Here is a 20980-nt window from a genome sequence, read left to right as displayed (position 1 = left end):
CCTCCGGGGGAAACCTGTGCGCAAACGCGAGAAAAAGGAAAGAGAGGCGCGTAATTGGCTCCGCCAGCAGTGACGTCTGCGCTCTCCGTCGCTGGCCAGTGCGCTCGCAACAGTTTCTCTCTGGCTACGATATGGGTGGATTACGCGTCATACGTACTTCTGAGGAGTAGGCAGCTTTCCATCAGCAAGGCCGCAAACAGAACCGGGAACGAGCTTGTCTGCGCAGTGCCGGCGCTGCAGCCCGGGCACAAGAACAAGCTCGTGCAGCCGAGCGCAAGCAGCAATTGCGTACCGAGGATCCGGCAGCCTACCAAGCCGTCGTTTTATCAACCGTCGGGATTAGCCCAGTGCCGCACGTTTCAGCTTCGCTGGTTAACCATCTGTACGGAGTGCTTCGGCGGTGGATTTTCTTTTTGACATGACCAATTTTTTTGTCGTGATATTGGATCAAATTCAATTGCATGCATTCTCTCCGAAATAAACACAGAAAGAAAAAGCAGCAACAGATGGCGACTGAAATAAGTCGCTTAACGTGGCGGCATTTCAGTCTATAATAACACTTTCCAAACTCATAAGCCATTTTACAGACTGTTACAGAGAATGTATCTATAAGAAAAGCTCAGCATTTTACAAAATGCTAATGAACACAGATAAAAATAACATACCTAATACACAATTCATTAAAAGTAGCCTCACGGGCCTCCTTGGACAACTGTCACATATTTAGATACTTAATTGAAATTGAAATTCTGGGTTAATGCGTGCCGAAACGTTGATGGAGTTATGACGCTTGCGTCAGTCATGGGCAGCAGCTGATTTCGACGCCGTGAGGTTATTAACGCGCATCCAAATCTAAGAACAGGAGCGGTTTGGATTTGTGCATCATTGAAACAAGCCACCGTGCCCTGGATCGATCTCGTGACCTCGAACTCAATAGTGCAACACCATAGCCAATCAGCTAATAAGGCAGAACTGTTGGCTTCCTTGTAATGTTATTAGGGAAACCTGATAGACTATACGTGATTGATTGTACAGTATAGGTGTTATGAGGAGTCCATAAATTTCAAATATCTGGCCGATGCGTATTGCACATTGGAACAACAATGGTTACCATCAGCACTCTTTCGCACTTATGCTGGTGGTTAAGATACATATACGTTTGTCATGTGCCATCTATTTGTTTACTTCTGTGTAAGATTGTTTTTCCCAAATAGAACCTGAGCGGCGCGTTTGGTCGATGCCGTGTAGCAGTCTCATCATCTGCACGTTACGCAAAACAGAATAGCCAAACTTTTATCCTGATACTGCACCAACACTCAAGCCTGGATTTCAGTTTAATGTCTGGTTGACATAGTCTTGGAGTAAGGCGCGTTTCGTTCGGCGAATGTGCAGCTGTGATAATGATAATTTATTGGCTTCCCCTTTGAAATGGGGTGGTGACAAAGATCATCTGACCTGCCTCAGGTAATGAAGTAATCTAAACATACTTATCAGTCTTGCATTTTGTGTATGCATCTTTAATCTTTTCCTTCCTTCCTGGAAACCTCTATATCTACTTTCTTTGTTACCTATGCCTGAAACGAATCCGCTCCTATCAATTTCTTCCATGCAGTCTTCTGCATACATCACGCCATCTAGTGTGCGTCAACGGAACTTGAAGCCGAGCTGGAGGAATTTCAAAATTATAAATACTGGTTACACGTGACCTTCTGCTATTTCATCTGGTTACTGCACAGAACTTGCCGGTTCTGCCACAGCCGAACACCGTGTGGGCCTGCACATGCATGCGCACGCGCTGCCATTCTGTAAGCATTGAAGTGCGGAAAATTATCACGACTTGGTCTTCAACGGATGCAAATCACGAAGTATCATGTAAAGAAATGCCATCATTCACCATCGCGAGAATGATGAGTGTACGGAGTGCCCCAACTACTTATGGACCAAGATTTAAAAATATGCGAATTCCATATAGCTGGACAGAACCAAGGTGATATTTTTGCCGTCGCTTGGCTATACTCTGAATATCTCTTCTTTTCGTTCCGCCTAATTACACAATTAGTCTTAATTACTCAGCTTCTCCAATATTACTGTTATATTAAAAGTGTCAACGAGAAAATTGTAAAGCAACATGAAAGACTCCTAATGCACCTTTCTAATTAATGCTCAAGACATGCTCCATAAAAGCGTTTTTCCGAACGAGCATCATCATCATCATCATCATCAGCCTGGTTACGCCCACTGCAGGGCAAAGGCCTCTCCCATACTTCTCCAACAACCCCGGTCATGTACTAATTGTGGCCATGCCGTCCCTGCAAACTTCTTAATCTCATCCGCCCACCTAACTTTCTGCCGCCCCCTGCTACGCTTCCCTTCCCTTGGTATCCAGTCCGTAACCCTTAATGACCATCGGTTATCTTCCCTCCTCATTACATGTCCTGCCCATGCCCATTTCTTTTTCTTGATTTCAACTAAGATGTCATTAACTCGCGTTTGTTCCCTCACCCAATCTGCTCTTTTCTTATCCCTTAACGTTACACCTATCATTCTTCTTTCCATAGCTCGTTGCGTCGTCCTCAATTTGAGTAGAACCCTTTTCGTAAGCCTCCAGGTTTCTGCCCCGTACGTGAGTACTGGTAAGACACAGCTATTATACACTTTTCTCTTGAGGGATAATGGCAACCTGCTGTTCATGATCTGCGAATGCCTGCCAAACGCACCCCAGCCCATTCTTATTCTTCTGATTATTTCACTCTCATGATCTGGATCAGCAGTCACTACCTGTCCTAAGTAGATGTATTCTCTTACCACTTCCAGTGCCTCGCTACCTATCGTAAACTGCTGTTCCCTTCCGAGACTGTCCGAACGAGCAAGAAGCCCGCAAATACAGGCAAAGTGCCTCGAGCAGCCAGTTGCGCGGTAATTTTGGGTGTATCCATGTACTGATGTGTGCGTGTATTCAAGCATGTGATCAACTTCTCTGCTCAGAATAAAGTGTGCTTGATGGTTCGTTTACCACGGCCGGCTTAATATTTGTGCATCATCTTTGTCATCAATTCAGCGATTCATCACGCACGATGGTGTCTCATTGCATGCGTCGTACACTGAATTTCTCATAGCAAATGGTGCTCTTGCGCTGAAGTTGTGCGACTCCAATTTGACGCCTGCAATTTTCAGTTCATCATCACAATACCCTCTCGTGTCAATACCGCCTCGTCCTTGTCTGTCTTTGTGCAGAATTTCTTCTTATACATCATCCCGACCGGATCACCTCCAGTGATCTTGTGGTAACTGAATAGAACAGCAATGTGGCGCTTGTGATGTCACGTGCATTCTGTCTATATGTACTACCATGAATACATACTTTCACGATGGCTCGCACACCATATTCACTGTTTCATTCATGAGGCGCAACGCTGCGAAGGCTATATAAACTTTTTTGCAGTGACTGTGTTCGCACTTAGAAATAGTTCGTTGTTATTCGACGGATTTTTGTCAAAATTTGTTTGTTTTTATATAAGCTCATTTCTTATCGAAAATGGAAAGAATTTAACCTTAGAAACAAGCAAACCATGTACCCACACGGCTGCTAACACTTGTTTTAGGTCAATTTCGTTTTGACTTTTCTTTCTTCTGTTCTTTCTTTCTTTCTTTCCTTCTTTCTTTCCTTCCTCCTTTTTTTCTTTCTTTCTTTTTGGAGTCCATTGTGTCTCCTTCGCATGCATTCTCGCGCGAAGAAACACCGCTGGAGCGCAACGGAGAATAGACGGAACGCGCGGAGGGACAAATATTGGTCACCGTAATTCTTGCGTAGCTTCCAAAACGTTGCACGTGATGTACGACACGTTGTGTAGTTTCTAGTCAAACATGTTGTACGTTGTCAATCACGGGGATTGGCACGCATGCATCTAACATATTGCTTTGTTTTTGTTTGTTTGACGGAATAGCCATGGAGGTGCCAAACTAAGTGCCTTTTCACGAAAGCTCGCTCGTCCCGCATGACACCATTAAAAAATATGTTCGCAGACAGCACTTGAACGCAGCGGCATCTGTGCCGTCTCTTTCACAACGCTTTGCCGAGCGCCAATTCTTCGCGTGAACAATGAATTTGCCTTGCAGGTTAACTTTAAGCCGTTGCGACATGTGGCCCAAGAGTGTCGCCTCACTGCTTAGCAACACCTGCGTTCTTCGTCGAATATCCGACTAGAATCTGTTATGAGCGCAGCAACAGAAAGGCTAAGGTAGTACATTTTTTGCATGCTTGTGTAAGGCGAAAATCGTTTTGCATGTTTCAGCACAGCATTGTTTAAACAATGGAAACGAGTTCTCATATAGGTCAAGGACTTTTTGATGTGAATTATAACAATTCGCTGCGTCTTTGGTATCTGAAATATAACGGGAAAAAAATGCAGTCTTAATAAAGGTTTACTGTACTGGTGCCTCAGATCGTGACACACATGCAATGCGCACCAACGAAGTGTCGGTCTCAGGTTGAATTGTGCCACTTGGATAATTTACTGTGGTCCCGGAGGTTTCGAACTTTGCGTTTTAGTATTGTGCCCGTTCGAATACAGCTGACATGGTAGTGAACTAAATCCGCGTTTTCCTCATTAACAACAGAACGCCAGCATGATTCACCAAAGCGTTTTCATTTCACACAGTGTTTACAACAGGTGTTTAAAGTCTAATTACAAATAATTACCCCCTCCCCAAAAAAGAAAGTAAATTTAATATTTAAATTGTAGGACTTATTGCCGCGAAATCGAATAGTGAGCTATAAAAATAAAACGACTTCGCAGAGGCGTTGGGAGCTTCCCGTTCTTGACTAGCTGTGAAAGTGATGCAGTGGCAATATACTTGTTAAAAGTTAGGTTGCACTAACACGGAACGAGAAAGTGTGTTTCTAAACAAATACATTTGCTTCGGTTGCAAATTAAATCACCCTTTTTATACAGTTATTGCAAGCTTGTCAGCTTACTGTCTCGTATTTGGTTTTACTTTTAAAAACTCGTTTTTACGTAGAACCTTACCTTTATGATGCACAGTCTCGCGTCTCGGCCTGTTGCAAAAAATTTTCTTGCGTAACGCATCCCTTAAACACTAGCTCATTTCTCAACGTTTAGGAAGTCAACTTAGACTACGCCACATGAAGCGTGTTTTTATTTGCCCCTCCCCTTCACAGGCCTGGAGTTCATCTTCGTAAAAAAAGCTATTTTCACTAGCACAGTCAGCATATGCATTGCTCATTGATGAACGACCTAAGGGCGTCCCCACCGCTCCTCTTTTTTCGCATCCCTGCTTGTAACACTAGATAGTCTGCAGACACATTTAGACCTATAGTTGATCGTGGTGGAACCACCTTCCTCGCTCCATTGTCACCATCTAAGATGCCAGATCATTCAAAGTGCCCATGATTCGCCTTGTTTTGTAATGGCCTGCACGTATTATACTTTCATGGTAATTTGTATCATCCATTACATTGTCATTGTAAACATATGTTGTATCGTCGATTACTATTGTTATTGTGGCGTTCTGCTGTAGGGTGTTGTTCTTATTTCTTTTTCTAACCTATGTAGCCGCGATCCTCTGTAAATCTTATAAGCTACGAGTGTGTTGAAACTTGCCCATGTCCATCCCCTTTTTTCTGTTGTGCATGTGATGATGTCAGATGTGTGCCTTAATAAGGAGCTTCGAAGCTGTCGTACTGAGTCTTCCATTATTTGCCCAATTCGATACTTTCTTCCTCAATTGCTGTGCAATGTTAGGATTACTTGACTTATATACTGTGTTGCACACGCCGGGGTAGCTCTTAGGGGCAATAAGAAAATGAAAAGGCCTGAGTGCTTCAACTGTGTGCCAGAAGGACATGGGACGGTCTAGCATAAAGATTCTAATGGTACATTCGGCTGGTCAGCTTCCGAACGCTCTAAAGCGCTCTGGAGTAGGGTTTCACGCTCGACTGGTCGAGTTCGGGCGCTCTGAACACGTTCCACTGGCTCTTTCAGAAAGTCACGCTCTGGATAGAAGCACTCCGAGGGACCTCAACTTCGACTTGGGAGCGCAAGCGAGATCAGGTGGACTTAAGGTACGTGGCTGCTGCAACATTTGTTGTTGGAACGGCGTCTGCGCGCCTAGTTCGCTCGTTGAATTTGTTTGCAACGAAAGGTCTGGCGTGAGCTCCGCTTGCGATCTTGCTCCCCCAACCGGCTCTGCGTTTGGCCTCGGGCGCGCGTTCTCTTGCTATGATCTAGAGCAAGCTTGACGTCGTTGCAATCCAAGTTGCAGCGCAATAGCAAGTGTTCCAATACCAAGTATTTTCCCTTGAAGCTTCGTCCCTAGTCTGACCTGCAGCCCACTCGCGTTATCAACACAATCGCCTAGTCTTGAGCGGTGATTTCAAACAAAAGCAACATAATCGAGCGAAATGACTCACTATGTTAAAGCGGGCATGACGTCCCTTACTGATGTTTATACTAGCCTGGTGGAAGGCAGTGGCATAGAAAGCTTCAGTTTAGCATAATTTATATTTTCAAGAAGGGGCGGTAAAATTAAATAAACTACATTCTGAGGCTTCGCGTGCCAAAACCGCGATCTGATTATCAGGCACGGCGTAGTAGGGGACTTATGAATAAATTTTAGTACCGGAGGCTAGTGAACGTGCACCTATAAATACAAGCAAACAAGCGTTTTCTTTTCATTTCGCTGCCATTTAAACGCGTCCGCTGCGGCGGGGATCAAACCCGCGACCTCGCGAGTTTAGCAGCGCAACTTCGTAGCAACTGCGCTACTGCAGCAGGCCAAAAAAAAAAACGGTCTTAGCACAATTGACCAAGTGTGCACAATGGCAGCAAACATTGGAAACGGAGGGAACACGGAAAATACAATGAATCAATGCGCGGCAAAGCAGAGCTTAACCTTCATTTTCTTAGTAGTTTATGTCCCCCATGTGCGCAGCGATTTTTCAACGTGGCTGCGGCGGTGGGCACATTGTCATTTCTAAAGATGGCTCGCGCTTCGGAGCTGAGCCCTCGCGTAAGCGCTGTCGGTCTCGCATTTCCGTTGCTCGCAGAAATTGTTCTTTTGATTGTACTACAGGCTGTTCTGTGCGCGATCACGTAAACGTTCATTGTAATATATCTATATATTGGGTGAGGGTTCGTTCATTTCACGTGCGCATTTGATTGTTGAAAACTCAGACGTACTTTCCTCGGATTAGTAATCTTTTTTTAATTTATTTATTTAGGATGACGCGGATCGCTTACGTGACAAAGGCAGCTGTAAGAAACAGTATTGTTCATTCTATACGCGCGGTCAACTTTCTGAGGGAATGGAGGAGAAAGCTGTAGGCGCAGCGTCTAGATAAGCCTCACTGCGCAAAGTACGTTGGCATTGCTTTTGGTTTCTAGGAGCAGATAATCAGGGTAGCTTCCACGTGCCATCGTATTGCATTTGTCCGATTGCGGATGAAAAAAATGGAAAGAAGCAACATTTAACCTTCAGTAGTGTATATTGACTGTTTCCCTTTTGTAAATAAACTGCTACTGTTTTCTATTACCAAAACCTAAACTAACGCATCTGATAATGTTCGTATAACTCTCACTTGCCCGCATTTACCTCCGTAGCTCTCACTTTAATGCCCCAGGAAGCCACCCATGAGTAAATCTATGGTAAATTTACCAAAATATAACACATATGTTGAAGTATAAATTGAGCGACGCTCTCACGATGCGTTTAATCACTTTGTCAACAACTAAATGCGATCGGTACAGTTGTCTGTGTTATAATTCTTTGCAACGTGTAATCCCTGCAACGTTTACCTGCCACTACGCCAGTTATGCCGAAATGCAAATAGCACGTAATGCGAACGCGCACGGTGAAACGTCAACGTACCGATGTCACGATGTCGAGGATCGGTGACGAAGGTTGCATGCAAAAGAGAAGCACGCCTGAACTGCAGTATAAGGCTCGCCCCCTTTTATTCCTCCACCTTTTGCCTAATGGTAACTGCGACGCACGTTCCAAATCAACTCAAAGAGCTACTTCATTCGGCATGAAGGACTGTGTCCTTATTATTGTACTATCGGACCGTTTTGCGTGGAGGCAGGTGTCTGATGGAGGCAGAGGTCGGCAGAGGTTCGAACTGCTTTCGCGAAGCCATAGTGGCTATATTCACGCATGCCTGGCATTTTCTCATAAATATGTTAAACTAAACTATCCCCGATATCCTCAAAAGATCCTCCACTTGAAGCTTTTCCTTCTGTCCGGCGAGTTGAACAAAGTGCCGGCCCTCGTCCGAAGAAGGTGCTCCGCTTCTCAAGAAACACAAAGTATTCGATAGTGCGCTGTGAACATTTATGTCGGCAGGCGGCGTTGGTATCAATATTCTCCAATTTATAGAGCATCGCGTAGTGGATGGGCGTTTTTTTCCAGGACTTCATGGCGGATACAAAAAGAAGTTTATGTGCATACTTTCAACTTGCCGGGGTTTTTTTTTTTAAGCCTTGAAATAGTAAGTTGGAAGTGGGAAGGCGGTCAGATAATAATTTTACTTTCTCTTATGTGCGCCTGTGTATCCTGTATATCAGATTTTGTAGGAGGACACTCCATCGGAACGTTCTTTCGTGCCACGTGTGACCGCGTGGGACGTTAGGTCCTTTAGTCTTTAAGTAGTAGCTTCGAATTGGCACGGCTATTAGCTGTTAGTGTTTTTAATGTTTGTGTATTTGTATCTGGAATATTGCTTTTGTAGGACAGTCAGAGCGTGGCTGCGTGTCTGAACACAGTGATCGTGTGTCATGACATAAGTAAGAAAGACATTTATTGCTTTTAAAACATTGCAGATAAAGAATTTTCGGCGTTCTAAGGATTTAGTTTTTGTGCGTTTCAGATTTGATTGTAGGTACTTGGTTTGAAAGGTTCGGTGTTAGCATTAGAAAAAACAATGTGCAACATATGGCAAGAAAGACGGTAAAGCGCAGAGCACGCGGGGAGTCCCCTGATGTAGACGAGGGGAAAGATAAAAGTGTTCGGCAGACATAAAAAAAATAAAAGTTGATCGGCAGACACAGTGATGCTGATGCAAAACTAAAGAAAATGGAGGATGTACAGCATGAACTTAAAACGGGTCGGAGAGCTCAAAATTGAGCTCAATATGGAGCGTAATGCACGGAATTCGGTAGAAGGACTTGGACCAGCCGAGGAAAAACTGAACAGTGCCGTCATTCCGAACGAAAATGGCATTCAAGATGGAACGTCGTCTCCCAGCGTGACATTACGGGAAGTGCCGACAAAGCGCGTGGAATACGCGGGACTTGCGGTTTGGCCAGCTGGAAGCAGGTTCACTTACCTTGAAACTACCACAAAGAGAAAGCAGGAATGAAGGGGTCAATGCATGCCCCGTGTCCAATCAAAATCACGCGGAAAAAGTTGACAGAGGGAAGCAGAAAGAGGCCTCGTTAGTAGGAGAGAGTGAAAAGGGGATCATCGCTGGTGATTCAACTCTTACTAGGTGCTAAGAGGGGATTGTGGAGATGGTGAAAGGCGACAAAGGAGCTGCGTCAGCGACGTTTCCAAGGCAGACACTGGGATTTGCCATGTAGCGAGCTAGTGGAAAGCTCACGGTGAATGCACAGGTGCGAAACCTTGCAGTTGTAGCGGGCGGCCTAAATGACCTGCTAAAGAGGAAAAAAGATAGGTCTAGTCCAGCGTTTGGCGAAGTGTATGGACGGCTTGCGGGAGATGTCTCTCCCGGTGCATTTTGTGCTATGCCCGGTGCCAGGGGTAGCTGTGCCTGACACTAATATACAAAGAGCGGCTGCGGCTGCTGATCCGGCGATATGGAGAGCAAAAAGGGATGGTGGTTTTCAACGAGATGGAATCCACTTCAACCGCATGCTTGGACGAGAAGTGGTCTGGCGGATTGCTGGTTGCGTGTTTGCTTTTATCTTTGGAGGGTGGGGGGGGAGGGGGAGGAGGGGGCACGGGCGCTCAGGAGGCCAGAGCAAATAGTAATGAAGAAGGTCCCCCTAGGGGAACCTCAGACAAGCATCACAGTCAATAACCGAAAACGAGGAAAAAAGAAAGACAGCTGGCCGTGCAGAGAGAGAGAAATAGAAGAGAGGAAAGGCAGAGAGGTTAACCAGATGCACGTCCGGTTTGCTAGCCTGCACTGAGGGAAGCGGTATAGGGACGAAAAGAGAGAGAGGAGATAGAGGGAGCACAGTTTCGCGCACATTTGAAGGTTCGCACCGAGCCTGCACATGCTTGGCAAGACTTGTCGACTGGAGGTAGTTCAACCACGCTTTCGTGGCTTTCTGTGCCATCGACGAGTACGGCCATGATCCAAGGATCTTCATTTCCGGAAATGGTCTAGAGTCCAGCCGGAATTCAATACCGTCCGGAAAGCTTCATGAAGGACGTCGTACTGGGGACAGAGACATTGGGTGTGGTCAGTCGTTTCTATAGTTCCACGAGAGTCGCACATGGGCCTATCCTCCATTCCAATGCGGAACGAGTGGGCCTTCGTAAATGCCACCCCAAGCCAGAGGCGGCACAATACTGACGCCTCAGATCGAAGAACATTTGATGGCACTTGTAGCTTTAAGAATGTATCGAGCCTATGAAAATGACACTTCGGGACGTTACGAGAAGACCATGCATCTGTGTGTCATAACTTTAGCCATGATAATAAACTTTCTTACAGTGTCGGTTCTAGATAAGGGGATTGGAACTGGTCGGGCTTCCAGATGGAAAGACTGGGTGGCTTCGTTGGCAAGGTCATTACCAGCAATGCCGGTATGCCCACTGGAATATAATTTCATGCTCTTTAGCAATAGCTTGATGGTGGACTTCTCTTATTCCATGCGTCAGCTACTCATGGGGCCTATGATATAGGGCAAAATGCAGACTCTGAAGTGCTGCCTTAGAGTCGCAAAAGATGACCCATTTCTGAGGTATCTCTTACAGGAGGTATTTGATGCAGCACGCAGGGTAGCAAACTCTACCGCCGTCGACGTGGTCATGTTTTACAGTTTGAATGACGAGAGAAGTTGCGAAAGAGAAGCCACACGTTTGTTGAAAACGAAAATCTAAATCGAAAAGCTGGGGGACGAGAAGACTCGGGAAGCGATCGATGAACAACGTAAAGAATCACGAAAGCATACACAGGCAAAAAAGTGCAGTTGCAGCAGTACGAATTAGACAGAAAATGGGAAATATACCCGGAAATAAAAAACTTCGGCTCAAGTACCGGTTCAAGGAAACATTAAAGGTGAAAGTGAACGTTGACTGCCAGAAATACGTGAGAAAAGGAAGACTGCTCCTAGAATATTTGATAACCGCAATCCATTATTAGGGAGGAAGTCTGGAACAATACAACATATCCTAGATGGAGATGGAAACAAACTTGAAAAGGGACGAGGCAATGAATTACATCCGAAAAGTAACAGCCGAAGCATTTCAAGACAATGGCGAGGTGGTTTATGAGGAACAAAAGAGCACAAACGTGAACCAGACGGTTAAGGAGCTGGCGCTGAGAAACTTGAACTTGAAGAAAGCTGAAGAGAAAATTTCCAAACGCATGGCCGCATGGCTACACGAGGTTCCCGTTAGGCTGATTAATGAACTAGCACCAAAAAGTTGAGACGCTCTGTTGAAAGCTGTAAAAAAACGTTTACAAGTTATGTGAATCCTATACAGTTGGCGACAAAGTAGAAGTAATTTTTAATGGTAAGGGGACGAAATAGAATAAACTGATATGGACCATTGACCATTACATTAGTAATATACAGATTAGCAATGCAGACGAATAAATTAAAAGTGCAAGCATGGGCAGAACATACTGGCATATTGGGAGAACTTCAGAATGGCTTCAGAATCGGTAGGCGCCTGGCAAACTTTTTGTCCTTACTCAGTGTATTCAAACATCCAGAGAAGAAAGGAGACCGCTATACGTGGCTTTTTTAGACATTACCGGAGGGTATGACACCACAAACTGCAACATATTGTTCAATATTCTGCAAAGGGAAAGCATAGGCAACGACTGTATACAGCTATTGAGAGATATATAACTAGAAAATACAGTTTGCGTTGAATGTGAAGGGATGAGGATCGAGGAGCAAGTTGGTATCAACAAGAGACTTAAACAGGGGTGGCTTCTATCTCCGCTGCTGTTTATGATGTACGTGGTAAGGATGGAAAGCGCGCTGGAAGGAAGAAATATCATGTTTGATCTATCGTACAAGCAGGCGGGTACAGTAGTGGAACAGCATCTTCCAGGTTTGGTTTATGCGGACGACATCATGTTTCTAGCTAAGTAGCGAAGTGACGTGTAACGTCTGGCTATTGTATGTGGACTGGAAGGCGAGAATTTAGGCCTGAAATTTGGCGTTAAAAATAAGGTATTATAGTATGCAATTAGAACAGTGACCAGACCGTGTCATGACACGGCCAGGAAATACCTCGGGTAAAAGAATATCAGTACCTTGGTATATGTATAAGCGAGGGCAATAGATGTATGGAAACACTGGAAAAAAACAATAACAGGGAAAGGGAAGAGAAATGTGGCCATAAGGAAACACAGAGCACTATGGAGATACAATGTATATTAACATCTTGTAATCTTTCTAATTATCTGAATAAAACCTATTATGGTTCTGAATAGGTGCGCGGTGCTCCGGGCTATGCGGAAAGGTGTATTGGTGCCACGACTTCCATTGGAAATGCGGTTGTTTGCTTTAGATCAGGGGTACAATCAGGATTCGATGGCAACTAAAGATCTGTGGGACGTTTCGTATTGGCGCTCACAGTTAGACTACTAATGGAAGGAAGGAAGGAAGGAAAAAGTAGAGAAGGAAAGGCAGGGAGGTTAACCAGTTTAGCGTAACCGGCTTGCTACCCTACACATGGGAGAGGGATGGGGGCGATGAAAGATGGGGAAGGGGGAGAGAGAGAGAGAGAGAGAGCACATATCACAGCACACAAACATCGTCCGGTAGAGTCCATCAATCTGGCATTGTACGTGATAACACTGTCAGAGCCGCTTGTCCAATCCCGTCTCTTTCAAAAACTGAAGTAGTCCCTTCGTCGCCTTCACCTGCGATGTCTTCTGTCGGCGGCATGTGAAAATCGTGTCGAGGGACAATGGTCTAGTGTCAAGGTGCGCGAGAACGGATGCCAGGGACTGTCGCTGAACATTATATTCAGGACAGTCGCACAGAATGTGTTGCAGCGTCTCCTCGCAAAGACAGGCATTGCAGAGAGCGTTGTCGGCCATTCCAATGCGGAATGAGTAAGATTTCGTGAAAGCCACCCCTAACCATAAGCGATAAAGCAGAGTCGCCTCGCTTCGGCGGAGTCCAGTTGGCATATAGAGATGCATCAAAGAGGGCAGGTGGTATTGACGGTTGCTCTGGTTGGTCTGGCTGTTTGGTGTGCACCATGAAGAGAGCGTCATCTCCTGTGCAAGCACTCGAAGTCTGCTAGCTGCGTCGGATCGTGAAAGCGGTATGGCCTCTTCTTGTGCGTCTTCAAGAGCTGCCCGAGCGGCATTATCGGCGTCTTCGTTTCCAGTGACGCCGCAGTGACTTGGCAGCCACTGAAACGTCACGTGGTGTCCTTTCTCCTGTGATGTATGGAGTAAGCATCTAATATCGAATACGAGCTGTTCGAATGGCCCGCGACGCAGAGCTGATAGTACAGATTGTAGGGCTGCCTTTGAGTCGCTGAAGATGGACCATTGTCGAGGTGGCTCCCGACTGACGAAACGGAGTGCAGCGCGAAGAGCAGCTAGTTCAGCAGATGTCGACGTTGTCGGGTGGTCAGTCCTGAAGCTGATGGTAATAGCTTTTGCTGGGACAACCACAGCACCGGACGAACACTGGGTGTTTGTGGAACCATCAGTATAAATGTGTTCACTGTCCGCGTACCTCTCGTGCAGAAGAAGCAGAGACAGTTGTTTGAGGACAGGCGACGACAGTTCAGACTTTTTTCTGATTCCTGGTACACTGAGATGTACTGTGGGGCTGATAAGACACCAAGGGGGTATCGATGGTTTAGATGCAGCGGTGAAGCCCGAGGGAAGTTTGTCGTTGTACTTGTTGATAGTTTTAGAGAATGATGATTGGTGCCTGTCCGAAGGTAGTGCTGCAAGGTGGTGATAGGGGGCACGTGCAAAATGTCTGATGTGCGTTCTCAGGGCTTCCACCGTAATGTGAGTTCGCATTGGATGGTCCCGAGCAATCGCAAGAGTCGCCTCTGTTGACGTACATCTGGGCAAACCAAGGCAGACTCTGAGTGCTTGAGCTTGTACTGCCTGCAGAACACGAATATTTGTCTTGCAGGTGTTGTTCAGTACAGGTAGACTGTATCTTAAAAAACCGAGAAAGAGAGCTCTGTAGAGTTTAAGCATTGCGTCTACTGACATCCCCCACGTCTTCCCTGTCAAGTATTTGAACAGCTGGGAAGTAGCTGTCAGGCGCCGTTTCATGTAGGCCACGTGTGGGCTCCAACAGAGGTCTCGGTCAATAATGACGCCAAGGAATCTGTGGTTTCGGACATAGGAAATGGTCCGCCCATTGATTGAGATGACATAAGGCGTCATCGGTTTCCGAGTAAATGCGACTAGTGCGCATTTTTCAGGTGAAATGCTGAGACCCTGTTTACACAAGTAGTTCGCTGTCAAAGTGGCCGCTCTTTGAAGTCGCGCACGTATCTGAGGACGTGTGACTGCCGAAGTCCAGACACAGATGTCGTCAGCGTATGTTGAAATCTTGATGGTAGTTGGCAAGCATTCAGCAAGTCCAACAAGAGCGAGGTTGAATAGCGTCGGGCTGAGAGCACCGCCTTGAGGAACGCCCCTGCTGGTATAGCGTCGCGTAGTTGGGCCATCGTCAGTTAACACATAGAATGATCTTGCAGACAGGTAACTTGCAATCCACAAGAAAACTCGACCACCTAGGCCAACCGTCGCAAGAGCGTCGAGAATGACCTCATGTAATACGTTATCATATGCCCCTTTCACATCTAAGAATAAAGCTGCAGATAAACGCTTACGGGACCTTTCGTGCTGGACATATGAAACGAGATCAACTACACTGTCGATGGAAGAGCGGTCACGTCGGAAACCAGCCATGGAAAGCGGATAAATCTTGTAAAATTCAAGGTACCATTCCAGGCGGCCAAGGATCATCCGTTCCATTATCTTTCCTACACAGCTGGCCAGTGCTATTGGGCGGTAAGAGGTGAGTTCTAATGGGGATTTGCCCTGCTTTAAGAGTGGCACCAGGCGGCTTACTTTCCATTCGTCAGGAACATTTCCCTCCTGCCATGAGGAGTTGTAAAGGCTCAACAATTCTATCCGTGCGGACTCTCCGAGATAGCACAAGGCCCGGTATGATATACCATCTGGACCCGGAGATGATGAGCGCCTGCAGAGAGCTAGTGCCGCTTCGAGCTCCTCCATTGTAAAAGGAAGGTCCATGCGGCAATCACGGGAATGGGGGACGTCAGCTCGGGCTGGAGGATCTGGACGAGTCGCTTGGTCTGCGATCCGCGCACAAAAGTCTTCTGCGACATCGATGTCTTGCCGCCCTTGGAAAAGCGCTAGCGCCTTGAATGGAAAACGCCGTTCCGGAAGGCAACGCAGACCTTGCACCGTTTTCCAAATGTGAGACAGTGGCTTGCGAGGGTCGAGTGTCTGGCAAAACGTTGCCCACCGTTCCGACGCTAATCTATCCATACGACGCTGAATCTTCTTTTGCATCCTCCTGGCTGCCCTAAGGTCATGGATTGATTTTGTACGTCGATATCGACGTTCCGCCCGGCGACGAAGCGCCGGGCGGAACTACTAATGAATTTGTGCACGGTGATATAGGCTGGGCAAGTATTGAAGTGAGGGTAGGTCAGTGTAAAATTGATTTGGGAGAATGGCTGAGGAATATGAAAGAAAGTAAATAGATTGTGAGAGTCTTCAGGTATTTGTAAAGAAAGAAAATTGGTTCTCAGTGGAGGAAAATAACTCGGAAGCTTGCCAGAAAGTGTGCGACTGGAATGGTAAACCACATGGCAATAAAAAACGTCAAACGCAAAGTCAAAGACGCTGAGACAATCACATGGGGGGCGGCAATGGGAGAGAAAGCTGCTATGGAAAAACAAAATAGGGAGAGAAACAATTTAGGATAACTCAAACGGAAGCTCCGAGTTTTGGAAGCGAGATCAGCATGCTTTAGAACGCGTAGGTTTAAAGCAAGGTACACCAAGCAAGAAGGTTGTGCTTGCTGCGGTAAAGCAAGGAAGACAATGGAACATCTTTTATTAGAATGTGAAGCTATCTACCCAGCCGTCGGCTTAGGCTCCTCTGGGCTCCCTGAAGCCCTTGGGTTCGGATTCAGAGATAGCAGGGGGAATGTAAAGACGTCATCAATAGATATTAGTAAGAGGCGATTGGAGATGTGGTGGCAGAAAAGTAAGGAAACGACAAACAACGGAGGCGCATGAAGACACTGTTCGCAGTAGTGGCACAGGAAATTTGATATTGGGAATTCTCTTTTTTTTTTTTCAAAAAGATAGATAGAACGTTAGGCAAAATAAAAACAACAGCTTGGTGGCGCAACCCACCATCCCCTTTCAGAGGGGTTGCTCATAGCATCCATCCATCCATCCATGCATCCATCTTTCGAGGCAACGTGCACTGTTGAGTGGAGGAATGTACTATAATGCGGGTGTAAATTTTCAACAAGAAATACACGTGTTATACTTTAACGTATGAGGTTGACATTTAGATACGGCAAGTCATCGTTTCTTACAAACTAATTCAGTTTGTGTTCCCTCCTAAATTTCTGAATACGGCACCTCTTATGAAGTGCCTTTTTAGAGTGTCTTTCTCAGGAGTCACTGATACTTCGACCAAAGACAACTGTTACTCTGCTACGTTTCCTAAAGTTATTATTTATTCCCGATACAGCCTATATTATAGCAAAGTCAGCACGAAAGAACAACATTAGTGCATGCACTTGAGTTTTGGGTTTTCTTCAGAGTGTCTCAGTGAATATGCAGCAAGTCTTAAGGGCTTCTTTATGTACCGCGAAACCAACTGTATGTTGTTAGCAACCTCCTTGAGGGAGCCGGAAGTGTCGGCTCTGGTCTTATTAATGGAATAACTATTTCAGAATGAGTTAACAAACACTACATTAGTAATTTAACCTAACATATAACTGCAAGGTTCTCAGAACACATTTGAAAATATAATTTTTCAGATGTTTGCAGCGCGCTACCACGTAAGTAACACCTTTATTCGCGCTTGAAATGAAACCCAAGAAACCGCTACAAAGCCACCTGCGCACTCTACATTTGCGCCACCACAGGAGCAACCGTCAGAAATTAGAAGGAATGTATTTATACCTCTAAATACCTTGTATTGAGTTCGTGGCCGAAAGTGAATGCAAACATTTATAAAATTATCAACTCTAATTAAATATTAGGGGCACAAAATTACTGACCGCGTCTTTAGTAGTCTGATATCAACATACGGTTTCGTCTGCGCTAACAGGATAGCATCTCTTTTTATTACTTCCTTTTTTACGGAGCGTTAGCGTAGTCATCTGGTATGAAGCTGCGAAAGTACTACGTAAGTCACAGTCACTCATATCTAATATCGTCTGGAACGCATGGCAAACATGCCATGGCCTCGTGCATCATTTTGAAACTTTTACCGACTCATAAATTTTACCCGTCGATGGCACTTACGATGATATTTCTTTGAAACGCTCGATTGTGCATTGTCCGCGTGGCGCGTGATGCATGCGGTTAACTGTAAGCGCGGAAAGGCGCCAGATTATTCATGACTACGCGATAGACCACTATAAAAAGTTGAGTCCCTTTCGTTCTCCCCTTTCCCTCTCCTGCCCTCTCACGCGCACACTTACAATAAGTGAGAGAGGCAGTTAGGCATTTTAAGTCCACTCCGACATGCCGCTAATGCAGGTCTAGCAAGTATTCGAACAAGTCTAAATGATAACCTATGCTTCAGCTATCTCGTCTTTCGCTGTATAGCGTTCTCGAAGCGATTGCGAGGAAAAAAAACTCTACACTCTAAACTTTATGCAAAATTTCGTAACTAACTGCATCTGCATTCGGCTTTATGCTGGGTCTTCTCCCACCATTGTGTTTCTAGACCACATTGCCTCAAGTTGTAAAAATTGTCATTACTCTTTTAGAGAAATACAAGAGTTCCGCCAACTTGCGGCATCGGGTACGTGGCAACTAGTGGTCGAAGTGTAGAAATAATGTTCGTTACCTTATGGCTGCCGACTTAGGTTCCTGATGTGAATACGGTTCTTCGTAAACCCAACGGGAAATTTCTCCCATAAAGAGATCGAAGGCCTTGGGTATATTTAAAAAAAAATTATCTGAAGAAATCTGACACCTTTTTTTGCTGAAATGGTTTGGAACTAATTAATGATTGTGCATTTAGTTGACCGTTCTATTTCTAATGTTGAAACCTCGCTGCCACCATACTACCTAAGTTCCGTGATTGTTTACGTTAGCGAATCTTTCTGTATAGGCAATTTAGCGTTGTTCAAGAACCTTTCTTTGAAATGTCCCACAAGAAAACGTCTCTCCTACCTTATTTACGGGCAACATCACGTGCTACAGGAAATTAAATGCTGACGGCTTGTGCATAAAAGAACAGCTCCGACTCAATTCCTACTCTAGTAAAACCATTTAACCGACACAAAATGTTTGATATACTTTTTTTTCACTAGCCGTATCCAGCATACAATGACGGTCTCCGCGCGAGTGACTGAGTCCTGCGGCACATAAGCCACACATCTCCGTACTTCAGTCAGCGCAAGATATTTTCAAGAAACACACTGAAAGCACTCACGCCTTGGCGTTCCTTGACTGCGAGGTGAAATATAGTGGCCTGCTGCGGAAAGCCGTAGCCTTTGAGACTGCTAGCATGTCGCGCAATTTGGCGGCCCTTTCTTTGCCTATTGTTAGTTTCCTCGACTGAAAATTTCTACCACGTAAGCAAAGCACAATATTCTTTGTCAGCGAAATGGAACGCCTTTCGAAAAGCCACAATGCAGATCTTGGAAGGCCGCTGAAGCACGCGTTGAAGGCTTGGTTCTGTGAGATTATCACTACATTTGAGACAAACCTTTTCCGAAACCTTTTAACTGCGTGTCTTCTTCATTTAAAATGGTTAAACTCACCTAGCATAAAGCGAAAGAAAACACTGAACCAAATCGGGTCAAAGTTTTAGAAGTCAGTTGCGTTAAGGTTAGTTATCCATGACTCACTGGTTCCAGGCGAATATAACATACTTAGACTCATTAAGTACTCAGATATAAAATTTTGTAATAATTTCCGTGTAATATTATCTCAGTCTTCAGACCTTATTGATGTCGACGACTGTTGTCTCAAGTGACTCACAGTAAGGGTATAATAAAATCTGAATTAGTTAGGTTGTGAAAGCGCTCTAGTTCTGAATTAACTTTACAAAATAAGTACTGACTATCCCTTGAAGTTTTTTGCAGATTTTGTGTCCTAGTATATGATGAATACTTTGTCTCGAGGAATATAGTCAACCTTGCTGGCGTCGAAGCCCAGGTCAATGTTCTACCACGTCGCAAGTCTTGAATATCGCTGTTTAGCACGGTGAAAGTTACATGAATATCACATGTGACGTTCACGAAAACAATTGGCTGCGTAAAACGTATGCCGTTGCTCACTACGAATCAAGTAGGTGACGAAAAGGTTACGCTTTCGGGTTCCACGAGAAGACATGACTCAGAGCAATGTCTCCTGGAAGCTGCTCAACAAAAGTCACCGCTCAACGTCACCGATACTGCCTCGTACTGCTCAACGCAGGAGAAAAATCTATGGGCACTTTGCTGAGATAAACTGCGATAGGCGAAAGCCTATCTATGACTGCCTCTGTTGCTGTTGTCTAAACTGTTCTGCGAATGAACGCCGCTGTGGACGCGAGCATGGAATGCAAGCGCACTGTCACCAGCTGTCATTAATCACAGCTTTCTTGCGTCCGCCACGGACTGTGCACGGACACTCATGAACCACTAAAAAAAAAATGGGGCGGAACTCATATACGATGACTATCGATGTACGGGAATAGCCAAAACATGTGATGTATGAGGCGCGTACTGTGGCTGGGATCCTCTGACGCGTATTTATATGGCCACACTGCCCCTTCTGGCGGCGCAACTGTGAAATATGAGCATATCGAGCGTCACATACGGGACCCATGTTGGCGTCAAATGCTTTCAATGAAGAGCGGCAGCTACCGAGTGGCATATATTTGGCGGTACATAGCCAAGTAGGTGTCAAAGAGGTGCGTTGAACAGCGGCTCACACCCTGTGACACATACTCAGTGGCACGTGCCTACGTGAACGATCCGCATATTGAGTTCCCTAACTTCGGTATCGGCTGCATTTTTGGTAGGCTAGTTATGTAGATAGATAACCTGGAAGAAAACTAGTCCGTCTATGCGAAGAGTGCTATTCCCAATAATAGCATATATGTGTCCTGACCAAGGTGTGGTAAGCGGCCCACTAAGGCCTTTGTCACGCGGGCAAACTTGAGTGCACTTTCAGCGAGTGCATTTGGCCGCTAGTGTCATTCGCAGGCTGTCGGTGATGCAGGCTGCCAGTGAGGGGCACTTACTGCAGAGCGGTGCACCCGTCGGCTGAGGGTATTCGGAAAACAAACTTCGCACTTTGAATTTCTAACGTTACACAGCAATAAAATGTACCCCACTGAAGAAACAACAGCAACAAATACTCTTGCTCTCGGGCTGTTTACGGGCACGCTCCCACTTGCCATCAACACGAATATTAAACAGCGCTTTTCTTCCTCGTCTAGCAGCACGCCGCCAAAATGACACTGAGCCAGCTAAGTGCACTTGCTCAATGTGCGCCTTAGTTTGCCCGTGTGACAGGGGTACAAGCTCTTACACACCTGAAA

At 45.5% G+C, this 20980-nt stretch overlaps 1 protein-coding gene across 2 annotated transcripts in view; it reads right to left on the bottom strand.

Annotated features, from left to right (window-relative positions):
* The window catches only part of LOC126517432 (neprilysin-1-like), a 64647-nt gene extending 45683 nt beyond the window's left edge, over window positions 1-18964 (bottom strand). For both annotated transcript variants that reach the window (XM_050167152.2, XM_050167153.2), the window contains exon 1: window positions 18881-18964. The gene's annotated coding sequence lies outside the window, so the exon portion shown is untranslated. The remainder of the gene's footprint in view (window positions 1-18880) is intronic.
* Between the last annotated feature and the right edge of the window lie 2016 nt (window positions 18965-20980).

This window comes from Dermacentor andersoni, unplaced genomic scaffold, assembly GCF_023375885.2.
Source record: "Dermacentor andersoni unplaced genomic scaffold, qqDerAnde1_hic_scaffold ctg00000041.1, whole genome shotgun sequence".
Lineage (NCBI taxonomy): Eukaryota > Metazoa > Arthropoda > Arachnida > Ixodida > Ixodidae > Dermacentor > Dermacentor andersoni.
Note: the sequence above shows the minus strand (reverse complement) of the source record. Positions and strands in the feature narration are given on the sequence as shown.